The 12,925-nt window shown below is 38.4% G+C and overlaps 1 non-coding gene across 1 annotated transcript; it reads right to left on the reverse strand.

Moving 5' to 3' along the window:
- Positions 1-4,816: 4,816 nt before the first annotated feature.
- Positions 4,817-4,920, reverse strand: LOC148564386 (small nucleolar RNA R71). Its single transcript, XR_015883903.1, has one exon. It is a non-coding gene; the product is annotated as a small nucleolar RNA R71 (small nucleolar RNA).
- Positions 4,921-12,925: the final 8,005 nt, after the last annotated feature.

Below are 12,925 nucleotides of genomic sequence, written 5' to 3' on the forward strand. Positions count from 1 at the left end.
AAGCAAGACAAATTCATAACTGCCAAGAAGATGGCCAAAGTGGTGGCTGTTCACCCACTTCAGAGAAAACAAAGAGCTCATGCTCATGAGCCACAACAACAACAACAACAAGAGGAAGAGGCAGAAAAGCAACCTCACTTTCTAGCACTTCAACCACCACCACCACATTACTAATACTAACAATTTCCAGAGGGATTCAACTGGGAACAACTGCAAGGAGATGTACACCAAATGAAGGGAGACCTACACCACTTGAGGGAAGATGTCAACCAATTCAAGGAGACTCAGCAACAGTAATAGAACCAAGTCAACCAGAACATCCAGCAACTCCAAGGGAGTTGGGAGCATATGAGGAAGGAGCAGCAAGAACAATTTGACTAGAGAGAGGTGCGAAGTGCACTAGACAAAATAGTAGAGCAAGGCAAATGGCAACAAAGGAACCTGGCTGAATTCAGAAATCTCTATGATGCCAGAACTATATCCAGGAGGCAGTATGACATCAATACAGAAGCGAAGCTGAATCACTTGTGCAATGCCGTGGCCGCTCTAAACCCAGGATACCCAACCTTCATGCAAGGAATGGAGGAGCTGAGTGCAAGACAAGAGGAAATCCTAGCCAAACATAAGGAGGATGAAAGGAATTATATGAGGAGGCTAGGATTCTGGAAGCCCAAGGATGCCAAGGCACAAGAAGGATCCTCCAAGCAAGATGAAGGTGGCTCCTCCCCTTCCAAGAAGAAGGACAAAGGAAAGGGGCCAACGAACTGAAGATAAAGCTGCTCAAGGTTGTTAAGTCCCATGGTTGACACTCCCTAATTTCTGAAATCATGTTTAAGCTTTTGTTTGATTTACTTTCTGTCAGAATAAATAATCATGCTAGGATAGTTTATGTTTTCTGCTTAGTTTTATTTCATGTTTGAAGTCTTTATGAGTCCTTTAGATTACAAGAAAGAAAATGCAATATATTTCAAGTCTTCATTTCTAACATAAATAAAAGTAGAGCTTGTCTCCATAAGAGTTACTGTGAGTTGTGCAAAAACAAGAGTAAGAGAAACCAAGGCCAAGATAGATCATTGATGAGCGGATAATTTATACCCTTTTGGCATTGTTTTTATATAGTTTTTAGTATGTTTTAGTTAATTTTTATTATGTTTTTATTAGTTTTTATTCAAAAATCACATTTCTGGACTTCACTATGAGTTTGGGTGTTTTTCTGTGATTTCAAGTATTTTCTGGCTGAAATTGAGGGACCTGAGCAAAAATCTGATTCAGAGGCTGAAAAAGGACTGCAGATGCTGTTAAATTCTGACCTAACTGCACTCGAAGTGGATTTTCGGGAGCTACAAAAACCCAATTGGCGCACTCTTAATTGTGTTGGAAAGTAGACATCCTGGGCTTTCCAGGAATATATAATAGTCTATACTTTCCTCGAAATTTGATGGCCCAAAATGGCGTCCAAATTCAGCCTAAAATATCTTGGCGTAAAACGCCCAAACTGGCACCTGAATTGGAGTTAAACTTCCAAACTGGCACCAAAGCTGGTGTTTAACTCCAGGAACAGCCTAAGCACGAAAAAACTTCAATTCTCAGCCCAAGCACACACCAAGTGAGCCCCAGAAGTGGATTTCTGCACTATCTGCACTTAGTTACTCATTTTCTGTAAACCCTAGTTACTAGTTTAGTATAAAAACTACTTTTAGTGATTTATTTTATGTTTTTTGACCATCCTTGATCAGTTTTATTCTATCTGATCATTGTACACGTTTGGAGGCTGACCTCACGGCCATGCCTAGACCTTTTTCACTTATGTATTTTCTGCGGTGGAGTTTCTACACCCCATAGATTAAGGTGTGGAGCTCTGCTGTTCTTCATGAATTAATGCAATTACTACTTTTTTCTATTCAATTCACGCCTACTTCTTCTCCAAGATATACTCTCATACTTAATTCAGTTAAGTTAGGATGAAGGGGTGACCCGTGACAATCACCTAATCTTCATTACTCGCTTATCCAAGATCGCGTGCCTGACAACCACAAAGCGGTCTACATGATGTTCAACGTAGTCATTGGACGACAGCTGGAGTATATTCTCTTGGATTTCTAATCTAAGATTAGAACCTTCATGGTATAGGCTAGAACCATTGGCAACATTCCTGGGATCCAGAAAGTCTAAACCTTGTCCGTGGTATTCCGAGTAGGATCTGGGAAGGGATGACTGTAAAGAGCTTCAAACCTGCGAATGTTGGGCGCAGTGACAGTGTGCAAAAGGACAATGGTCCTATTCCGGTGCTAGCGGGAACTGACAGATGATTAGCCATGCGGTGACAGCGCATATGGATTTGTTTTCATCCGAGAGGATCTTACAGCTTGCCATGGAAGGAGGTAACGCATGATTGGAAGAAGGCAGTAGGAAAGCAGAAGTTCAAAAGAAACAAAGCATCTCTAGATGCTTATCTAAAATTTCCACCATTGAATTACATAAGTAACTTTATTTTATTTTATATTTTATTTATATTTTAATCACTAAAACCTCATAACCATTTGAATCCGCCTGACTGAGATTTACAAGGATGACCATAGCTTGCTTCAAGCCAACAATCTCCGTGGGATCGACCCTTACTCACGTAAGGTTTATTACTTGGACGACCCAGTGCACTTGCTGGTTAGTTGTGCGGAGTTGTGAAAAAGAGTTGAGATTATGATCGTGCGTACCATGTTTTTGGCACCATTTCAGATATCACAATTTCGTGCACCAAGTTTTTGGCGCCGTTGCCGGGGATTGTTCGAGTTTGGACAACTAACGGTTCATCTTGTTGCTCAGATTAGGTAATTTTATTTTATTTTTATTTTTGAAAAATCCAAAAAAAATTTAATAAAATCATAAAACCAAAAAGAATTTTGTGTTTCTTGTTTGAGTCTAATGTCAAATTTTAAGTTTGGTGTCAATTGCATCTTTTTAATTTTTCTTTAAATTTTCGAAGAACACATGCATGGAACTGTTCTTCATTTATCTTCAAATTTTTCTTGATAATTTTCTTTGTTTGATCTTTGCATTCTCTTGTTTTGTGTCTTTTCTTGTTTTTCATATGCATTCTTAAATTATTAGTGTCTAAAGTTTAAAAATTTTTAAGTTTGGTGTCTTGCGTGTTTTTCTTTTCTTAAAAATTTTCAAAAACATGTTCTTGATGTTCATCATGATCTTCAAAGTGTTCTTGGTATTCATCTTGACATTCAAAGTGTCTTGCATGCATTTTTTGTTTTGATCTTAAATTTTTATGTTTTGCATCATTTTTATGTTTTTCTCTTTCCTCATTAAAATTCAAAAAAAATATATCTTTTCCTTATTCTTCTCATAAATTTCAAAAATTTTGAATTGAATTAGTCAAAAAGTTTTAAAATTTAGTTGTTTCTTATTATTCAAGTCAAAATTTTCAATTTAAAAATCCTATCTTTTCAAAACTTTTTCAAAAATCAAATTTTTTCATTTCTCTTTCATAATTTTCGAAAACTTTAAAATTTGATTTTCAAAATCTTTTTCTATTTCATATTTTCGTATTCATTGCTAACATTTAAAATTTAGATTCAAAAATTTTCAAGTTGTTACTTGCTTATTAAGAAAGGATCGATCTTTAATTTCTAGAATCATATCTTCAAGTTTCTTGTTAGTCAAGTAATCAACTTTAATTTTCAAAATCAAATCTTTTTAATTTTCTTTTCAAATATTTTTCAAAATAAATTTCAAATCATATCCTTTCAAAATCAATTTCAAAATCTTTTCTAACTTCTTATCTTTTCAAAATTGATTTTCAAATCTTTTTCAATTAACTACTTTGACTTGTTGTTTGATTTTAAAAGTTTTCTATTTCAATCATATCTTTTTTAAAATTACCTAACTACTTTTCTCTCTCTCTAATTTTCGAAAATCACTAACCATTTTTTCAAAAATTTTTTTAATTAATTAATTTAATTAGTTTTCAAATTTTATTTTATTTCTTCTCTTAATTTTTGAATTCTAACTCAAAATTTAAGTAAAAACAAAAATATTTTTTATTTTATTTTAAACTAATATTCGAATTCTCTCCCTCTCTCATCTCTTTCTATTTATTTATTTAATCACTAACACTTTTCTTCTTCTTAAAAATTCGAACCCTCTCTCTCTCTGTGTTCGAATTTTTCTCTTCTCATTCTTCTACTATTCTCTTCTTCTATTCATATAAAGGAATCTCTATACTGTGACATAGAGGATTCCTCTTCTTTTCTGTTCTCTTCTTTTTCATATGCGCAGGAGCAAGGATAAGAACATTCTTGTTGAAGCTGATCCGGAACGTGAAAGGACTCTAAAGAGGAAGCTAAGAGAAGCTAAAGCACAACACTCTGGAGAGGACCTGATAGAATTTTTTGAAAAAGAAGAAGAGATGGCAGAACCCCATAACAATGGTGGAGATGCAAGGAAGATGCTTGGTGACTTTATTGCACCCTCTTCTGACTTCTGTGGAAGGAGCATCTCAATTCCTGCAATTGGAGCAAACAACTTTGAGCTTAAGCCTCAATTAGTTTCTCTAATGCAGCAGAATTGCATGTTTCATAGACTTCCATTGGAAGATCCTCATCAGTTTTTAGCTGAATTCTTGCAAATCTGTGACACTGTTAAGACCCATGGGGTTAATCCTGAGGTCTACAGACTTATGCTTTTCCCTTTGCTTGTAAGAGACAGAGCTAGGACATGGTTGGACTCACAACCTAAAGATAGCCTAAACTCTTTGGAAAAGTTAGTCAATGCTTTCTTGTCCAAATTCTTTCCACCTCAAAAGTTGAGCAAGCTTAGAGTGGAATTCCAAACCTTCAGACAGAAGGAAGGTGAATCCCTCTATGAAGCTTGGGAAAGATACAAGCAATTAATCAGAAGGTGTCCTTCTGGCATGCTTTCAGAATGGAGCATCATATGCATATTCTATGATGGTCTGTTTGAACTGTCCAAGATGTCATTGGACAACTCTGCTGGTGGATCTCTTCATCTGAAGAAGACGCCTGAAGAAGCCCAGGAACTCATTGAAATGGTTGCAAATAACCAGTTCATGTACACTTCTGAAAGGAATCCTGTGAATAATGGGACAACTCAGAAGAAAGGAGTTCTTGAGATTGATACTCTGAATGCCATATTGGCTCAGAACAAAATATTGACTCAGCAAGTCAATATGATATCTCAGAGTCTGACTGGAATGCAAGCTGCATCCAGCAATACTAAGGAAGCCTCCTCTGAAGGAGAAGCCTATGACCGTGAGAATTCTGGAATAGAAGAAGTGAATTACATGGGAGATTCCTATGGAAACACTTACAATCCTTCATGGAGGAATCATCCTAATCTCTCATGGAAGGATCAACAGAAGCTTAATCAAGGCTTCAATAATAATAATGGTGGAAGAAACAGGTTTGGAAATAGCAAACCTTTTCCATCATCTTCTCAGCAACAGACAGAGAATTCTAAGCAGAGCCACTCTGACTTAGCAACTGTAGTCTCTGATCTATCTAAGACCACTCTCAGTTTCATGACTGAAGCAAGGTCCTCCATTAGAAATTTGGAGGCACAAATGGGTCAGCTGAGTAAAAGAGTTACTGAACTCCCTCCTAGTACTCTCCCAAGCAATACAGAAGAGAATCCAAAGAGAGATTGCAAGGCCATCTACACGTCCAACATGGCCGAACCAGTAGAGGATGGAAAGGCAGTGATTTCTATTGAGGAAGACCTCAGTGGGCGTCCACTGGCCTCCAAGGAGTTCCCTAATGAGGAACCAAAGGAATCTGAGGCTCATATAGAGACCATAGAGATTCCACTGAACTTACTGTTGCCATTCATGAGCTCTGATGAGTATTCTTCCTCAGAAGAGGATGAAGATACTATTGAAGAGTAAGTTGCTCAGTATCTAGGAGCAATCATGAAGCTGAATGCCAAGTTATTTGGTAATGAGACTTGGGAGGATGAACCTCCATTGCTCATCAATGAACTGAATGATCTGGTTCAACTGAAATTACCTCAGAAGAAACAAGATCCTGGAAAGTTCTTAATACCTTGTACCATAGGCACCATGACCTTTGAGAAGGCTCTGTGTGACCTGGGGTCAGGGATAAACCTCATGCCCCTCTCTGTAATGGAGAAACTAGGCATCTTTAAGGTGCAAGCTGCAATAATCTCACTAGAGATGGCAGACAATTCAAGGAAATAAGCTTATGGACTTGTAGAGGATGTCTTGGTAAAGGTTGAAGGCCTGTACATCGCTGCTGATTTCATAATCCTAGACACTGGGAAGGATGAAGATGAATCCATCATCCTAGGAAGACCCTTCCTAGCCACAGCAAAAGCTGTGATTGATGTGGACAGAGGAGAGCTAGTCCTTCAATTGAATGAGGACTACCTTGTGTTTAAGGCTCAAAGATCTTCTTCTGTAACCACGGAGAGAAAGCATGAAAAGCTTCTCTCAATACACAGTCAAACAGAGCCCCCACACTCAACTTCTAAGTTTGGTGTTGGGAGGCCACCACTAAGCTCTGAATCTCTGTGAGGCTCCCTAAAGAGCTTACTGTCAAGCTATTGACATTAAAGAAGCGCTTGTTGGGTGGTAACCCAATGTTATTTAATTATATCTATTGCTATTTTATGTTTTCTTTAGGTTGATGAACATGTGAAGTCACAAAAACAATTGAAAAATCAAAAACAGAATGAAAAACAGCATTAAAAATAGCACACCCTGGAGGACAGGCTTACTGGCATTTAAACGCCAGTAAGGATAGCAGAATGGGCGTTTAACACCCAGCCTGGCAGCATTCTGATTGTTAAACGCCAGACTGGGTAGCACTCTGGGCGTTTAACGCCAGAAAGGGCTGTTTGGCATCTGAATGGTGTTAAATGCCATAAATGGGCATCTGGCTGGCGTTTAACGCCAGAAAAGGGTGTCTGGCTGGCGTTAAACGCCATAAATGGGTAGCAGACTGGCGTTTAACGCCAGGAAAGGTAGCAGAGCTGGCATTAAATGCCAGATTTGGCATAGAATGGGTGTTTGAATGCCAGAATGGTGTAGGGACTCAGATTCCTTGACACCTCAAGATCTGTAGACCCCACAGGATTCCCACCTACCCTACCTCCTCTTCTCTCCTCTTCACACCTTTCCATAACACTCTTCCCCATACACCCTTGACCAATCACCTCAATACCTCTTCCCCAAACACTATTCACCTATCAAATCCTACCCCCTTCCCCATACTCTCTTCACCACTCATATCCATCCATCATTAAACCCCACCTACCTCAACATTCAAATTCAAACCATTTTCCTCCCAAACCCAACCACACATGGCCGAATACCCTCTCTCCCTTACCCTATAAATACCCCTCCTTACCACCTTCGTTTTCACATAACATACACACTACTACCCCCTTGGCCAAACTACTCACCTCCCTCCATCTCCTCTATTTCTTCTTCTTCTCCTCCTTTCTTTCTCCTTTTGCTCGAGGATGAGCAAACATTTTAAGTTTGGTGTAGGAAAAGCTAAGCTTTTTTTATTTTTTCATAACCATTAATGGCACCAAAGGCCGGAGAAACCTCTAGAAAGAGGAAAGGAAAGACAATTGCTTCCACCTCCGAGTCATGTGAGATGAAGAGATTCATCTCAAAGGTCCATCAAGACCACTTCTATGAAGTTGTGGCAAAGAAAAAGGTGATCCCCGAGGTCCCCTTTAGGCTAAAAAAGAGTGAGTATCCGGAGATCCGATGATAAACCTCTATTTCATGGTTTATCTTGTGCTCATTTGAGTGGTTTCTATCAACTCTTTACCCACTTATTCATACTATTTGCATGGTTTTACATTTGCCTTCCTAATTATGTGCTTTGATTGAAAACATGCTTCTTTGGACTTATAATTTCTAATATTAATCCTCTCTTATCACCATTAGATGCCTTGATATGTGTGTTAAGTGATTTCAGAGATTACAGGGTAGGAATGGCTCAGAGGATGGAAAGGAAGCATGCAAAAGTGGAAGGAATACAAGAAGCTGGAGAAATTGCTAAGCTGTCCAGCCTGACCTCTTCGCACTCAAACGACTATAACTTTAGCTACAGAGGTCCAAACGATGCGGTTCCAGTTGCGTTGGAAAGCTAACGTCTGGGGCTTCGATTTGATATATAATATGCTATAGTTGCTCTGACGCTAGGTGACGCGACCGCGTGCTTCATGCGGATGCGTCGCAGTGATGGAAATTCAGCATGTTGAGTTCGCAGCCAGCGAATTTTGGGTAGTTTCTGACCCAGTTCTCGGCCCAGAAAACACAGATTAGAGGCTATGAAGTGGAGGAATACATCCATTCATAATCATGCCCTCATATTCACAATTTTAGGAGTAGATGTAGTTTTTAGAGAGAGAGGTTCTCTCCTCTCTCTTAGGATTAGGATTTAGGATTTCTCTTAGTTTTAGGAATGGCTCTCAATCCTAGGTTCTTTATTTTTATTTATTTTCCCAATTTAATTTATGAACTCTTCCATGTTACATATAATTTTCTTAATTAATGTTATTTGAGGTATTTCAGATTTAAGGTTGCTTTGCTCTGTTTAAGATTGCTTTCAATTTAATTTCGATATTTTTCTCCCTTTTGGCTTTGGTCAAGTGATTGGTAGTACTTGAGTTATCAAACTCAGCAAGTGATTGAAATTGGCAGATTTTGCTTTAGCTAGGATTGCTCTAACACTAGTCTCTCCACAGGAGTTGAGTAGGACTTGAGAATCAAGCTAATCAGTCCACTTAACCTTCCTTTGTTTAATAAAGGCTGACTAAGTGGGATTAAAACCCAATTCTCTTCACACTTGATAAGGATAACTAGGATAGGAATTCCAATTCTTATACCTTGCCAAGAGATGTTATTATTATTATTTTATTTTACTTGTCATATAACATATTCCCTCCTTACTTCCAAAACCCCAATTTACAAACTCATAACCAATAATAAGAACATACCTCCCTGCAATTCCTTAAGAAGATGACCCGAGGTTTGAATACTCAGTTATCAATTTCAAAGGGGTTTGTTACTTGTGACAACCAAAACGTTTGTATGAAAGGACTTTTGAAGGTTTAGAAACTATACATGCAACGAGGATTTATCCGCAAATTTCTAGACCACGCAAAAGTTTCTCTCATCATCCGACATGAAGTTTGAAGAAGAGGTTGGGAAATTCTCACCAACCCCATTGAACAAGTCAGGATCTTAATGGTTCAAGAGTTCTTTACTAATGCATGGATCAGTAAGAACCATGACCAAGGTGTAAACCCAAACCCAAAGAATTGGCTCACAATGGTTCGGGGGAATTACTTGGATTTTAGTCCGGAAAATGTGAGGTTAGCATTCAACTTGCAATGATGCAAGGAGACCCTCACCCTTTCACTAGAAGGGTCAACTTTGATCAAAGGTTGGACCAAGTCCTCTTGGACATTTGTGTGGAAGGCGCTCAATGGAAGAGAGACATAAGAGGCAAGCCAGTTCAACTAAGAAGGCTTGACCTTAAGCCCGTGGCTAGGGGATGGTTGGAGTTCATCCAACGCTCAATCATTCCTACTAGCAACCGGTCTGAAGTTACTATAGACCGGGCTATCATGATCCGTAGCATCATGAATAGAGAGGAAGTAGAAGTTCATGAGATCATATCCCTAGAACTCTACAAGGTGGTGGATAAATCCTCTACTTTGGCAAGGTTAGCCTTTCCTCATCTCATTTGTCACCTTTGCAATTCAGCTGGAATTGTCATAGAGGAAGACACCCTCATTGATGAGGAAAAGCCCATCACTGAGAAAAAGATGGAGCAAACAAGAGAGCCCACTCATGGACCTCAACAAGAGCATGAGGAAGTTCCTCATCATGAAACCCCTGAGATGCCTCAAGGGATGCACTTTTCTCCACAAAACTATTGGGAGCAAATTAACACCTCCTTAGGAGAATTGAGTTCTAACATGGGACAACTAAGGGTGGAGCACCAAGAGCATTCCATCCTCCTCCATGAAATTAGAGAAGACCAAAGAGCCATGAGGGAGGAGCAACAAAGGCAAAGAAGAGAAATTGAGGAGCTAAAGCACTCCATAAGATCTTCAAGAGGAAGAACTAGCCGCCATCACTAAGGTGGACCCGTTCTTTAATTTTCTTGTTCTTTATTTTTCTGTTTTTCGTTCCCTATGCTTTATGTTTTATCTATGTTTGTGTCTTTATTACATGATCATTAGTGTCTAAGTGTCTATGCCTTAAAGCCATGAATGTCCTATGAATCCTTCACTTTTCTTAAATGAAAAATGTTTTTAATTGCAAAAGAACAAGAAGTGCATGGTTTCGAAATCTATCTTGAAGTTAGCTTGATTATTTTGATGTAGTGACAATACTTTTTGTTTTCTGAATGAATGCTTGAACAGTGCATATTTTTTATATTGTTGTTTATGAATGTTAAAATTTTTGGCTCTTGAAAGAATAATGAAAGAGGAGAAATGTTATTGATAATCTGAAAAATCATAAAATTGATTCTTGAAGCAAGAAAAAGCAGTGAAGAACAAAAGCTTGTGAAAAGAAAAAAAGAAAAAAAATGGCAAAAAAATATAAAAGAAAAAGAAAAAAAAAGAAAGAAAAAGCAAGCAGAAATAGCCAGTAGCCCTTTAAACCAAAAGGCAAGGGTTAAAAGGATCCAAGGCTTTGAGCATTAATGGATAGGAGGGCCTAAAGGAATAAAATCCTGGCCTAAGCGGCTAAACCAAGCTGTCCCTAATCATGTGCTTGTGGCGTGGAGGTGTCAAGTGAAGAGCTTGAGACTGAGTGGTTAAAGTCGTGATCCAAAGCAAAAAGAATGTGCTTAAGAACCCTGGACACCTCCAATTGGGGACTCTAGCAAAGCTGAGTCACAATCTGAAAATAGTTCACCCAGTTATGTGTCTGTGGCATTTATGTATCTAGTGGCAATACTGGAAAACAAAATGCTTAGGGCCACGGCCAAGACTCATAAAGTAGCTGTATTCAAGAATCAAAATACTGAACTAGGAGAATCAATAACACTATCTAAATTCTGAGTTCCTATAGATGCCAATCATTCTGAACTTCAAACGATAAAGTGAGATGCCAAAACTGTTCAGAAGCAGAAAGCTACAAGTCCCGCTCATCTAATTGAGACTAATCTTCATTGATATTTTTGAGATTCATTGTATATTCTCTTATTTTTATCCTATTTTATTTTTAGTTGCTTGGGGACAAGCAACAATTTAAGTTTGGTGTTGTGATGAGCGGATAATTTATACCCTCTTTGGCATTGTTTTTATATAGTTTTTAGTATGTTTTAGTTAATTTTTATTATGTTTTTATTAGTTTTTATTCAAAAATAACATTTCTGGACTTTACTATGAGTTTGTGTGTTTTTCTGTGACTTCAGGTATTTTCTGGCTGAAATTGAGGGACCTGAGCAAAAATCTGATTCAGAGGCTGAAAAAGGACTGCAGATGTTATTGGATTCTGACCTAACTGCACTCGAAGTAGATTTTCTGGAGCTACAGAAGCCTAATTGGAACGCTCTGAATTGCGTTGCAAATTAGACATCCTGGGCTTTCCAGAAATATATAATAGTTCATACTTTGCCCGAGATTTGATAGCCCAAACTGGTGTCCAAAGTCAGCCTAAAACATCTTGGCGTAAAACGCCTAAACTGGCAGCTGAATTGGAGTTAAACGCCCAAACTTGGACCAAAGCTGGCGTTTAACTCCAGGAACAGCCTAAGCACGAAAAAGCTTCAATGCTTAGCCCAAGCACACACCAAGTGGGTCCCAGAAGTGGATTTCTGCACTATCTGCACTTAGTTACTCATTTTCTGTAAACCCTAGTTACTAGTTTAGTATAAAAACTACTTTTAGTGATTTATTTTATGTTTTTTGACCATCCTTGATCAGTTTTATTCTATCTAATCATTGTACATGTTTGGAGGCTGGCCTTACGTCCATGCCTAGACCTTTTTCACTTTTGTATTTTCTGCGATGGAGTTTCTACACCCCATAGATTAAGGTGTGGAGCTCTGCTGTTCTTCATGAATTAATGCAATTACTACTGTTTTTCTATTCAATTCATGCCTACTTCTTCTCCAAGATATACTCTCGTACTTAATTTAGTTAAGTCAGGATGAAGAGGTGACCCGTGACAATTACCTAATCTTCATTACTCGCTTAGCCAAGATCGCGTGCCTGACAACCACAAAGCAGTCTACATGATGTTCAACGTAGTCATTGGACGATAGCTGGAGTATATTCTCTTGGGTTTCTAATTTAAGATTAGAACCTTCGTGGTATAGGCTACAACCATTGGCAGCATTCTTGGGATCTGGAAAGTCTAAACCTTGTCTGTGGTATTCCGAGTAGGATCTGGGAAGAGATGAATGTAAAGAGCTTTAAACCTGCGAATGTTGGGCGCAATGACAATGTGCAAAAGGACAATGGTCCTATTCTGGCGCTAGCGGGAATCGACAGATGATTAGCCGTGCGATGACAGTGCATATGGATTTGTTTTCATCCGAGAGGATCTTACAACTTGCCATGGAAAGAGGTAACGCATGATTGGAAGAAGTCTGTAGGAAAGCAGAAGTTCAGAAGCAACAAAGCATCTCTAGACGCTTATCTAAAATTTCCACCATTGAATTACGTAAGTAACTTTATTTTATTTTATATTTTATTTATATTTTAATAACTAAAACCTCATAACCATTTGAATCCACCTGACTGAGATTTAAAAGGATGACCATAGCTTGCTTCAAGGCGACAATCTCCGTGGGATCGACCCTTACTCACGTAAGGTTTATTACTTGGACGACCCAGTGCACTTGTTGGTTAGTTGTGCGGAGTTGTGAAAAAGAGTTGAGATTACGATCGTGCGTAC

This window comes from Arachis ipaensis, chromosome B5, assembly GCF_059453495.1.
Source record: "Arachis ipaensis isolate K30076 ecotype BB chromosome B5, ASM5945349v1, whole genome shotgun sequence".
In the NCBI taxonomy this organism is placed as follows: Eukaryota; Viridiplantae; Streptophyta; class Magnoliopsida; order Fabales; family Fabaceae; genus Arachis; species Arachis ipaensis.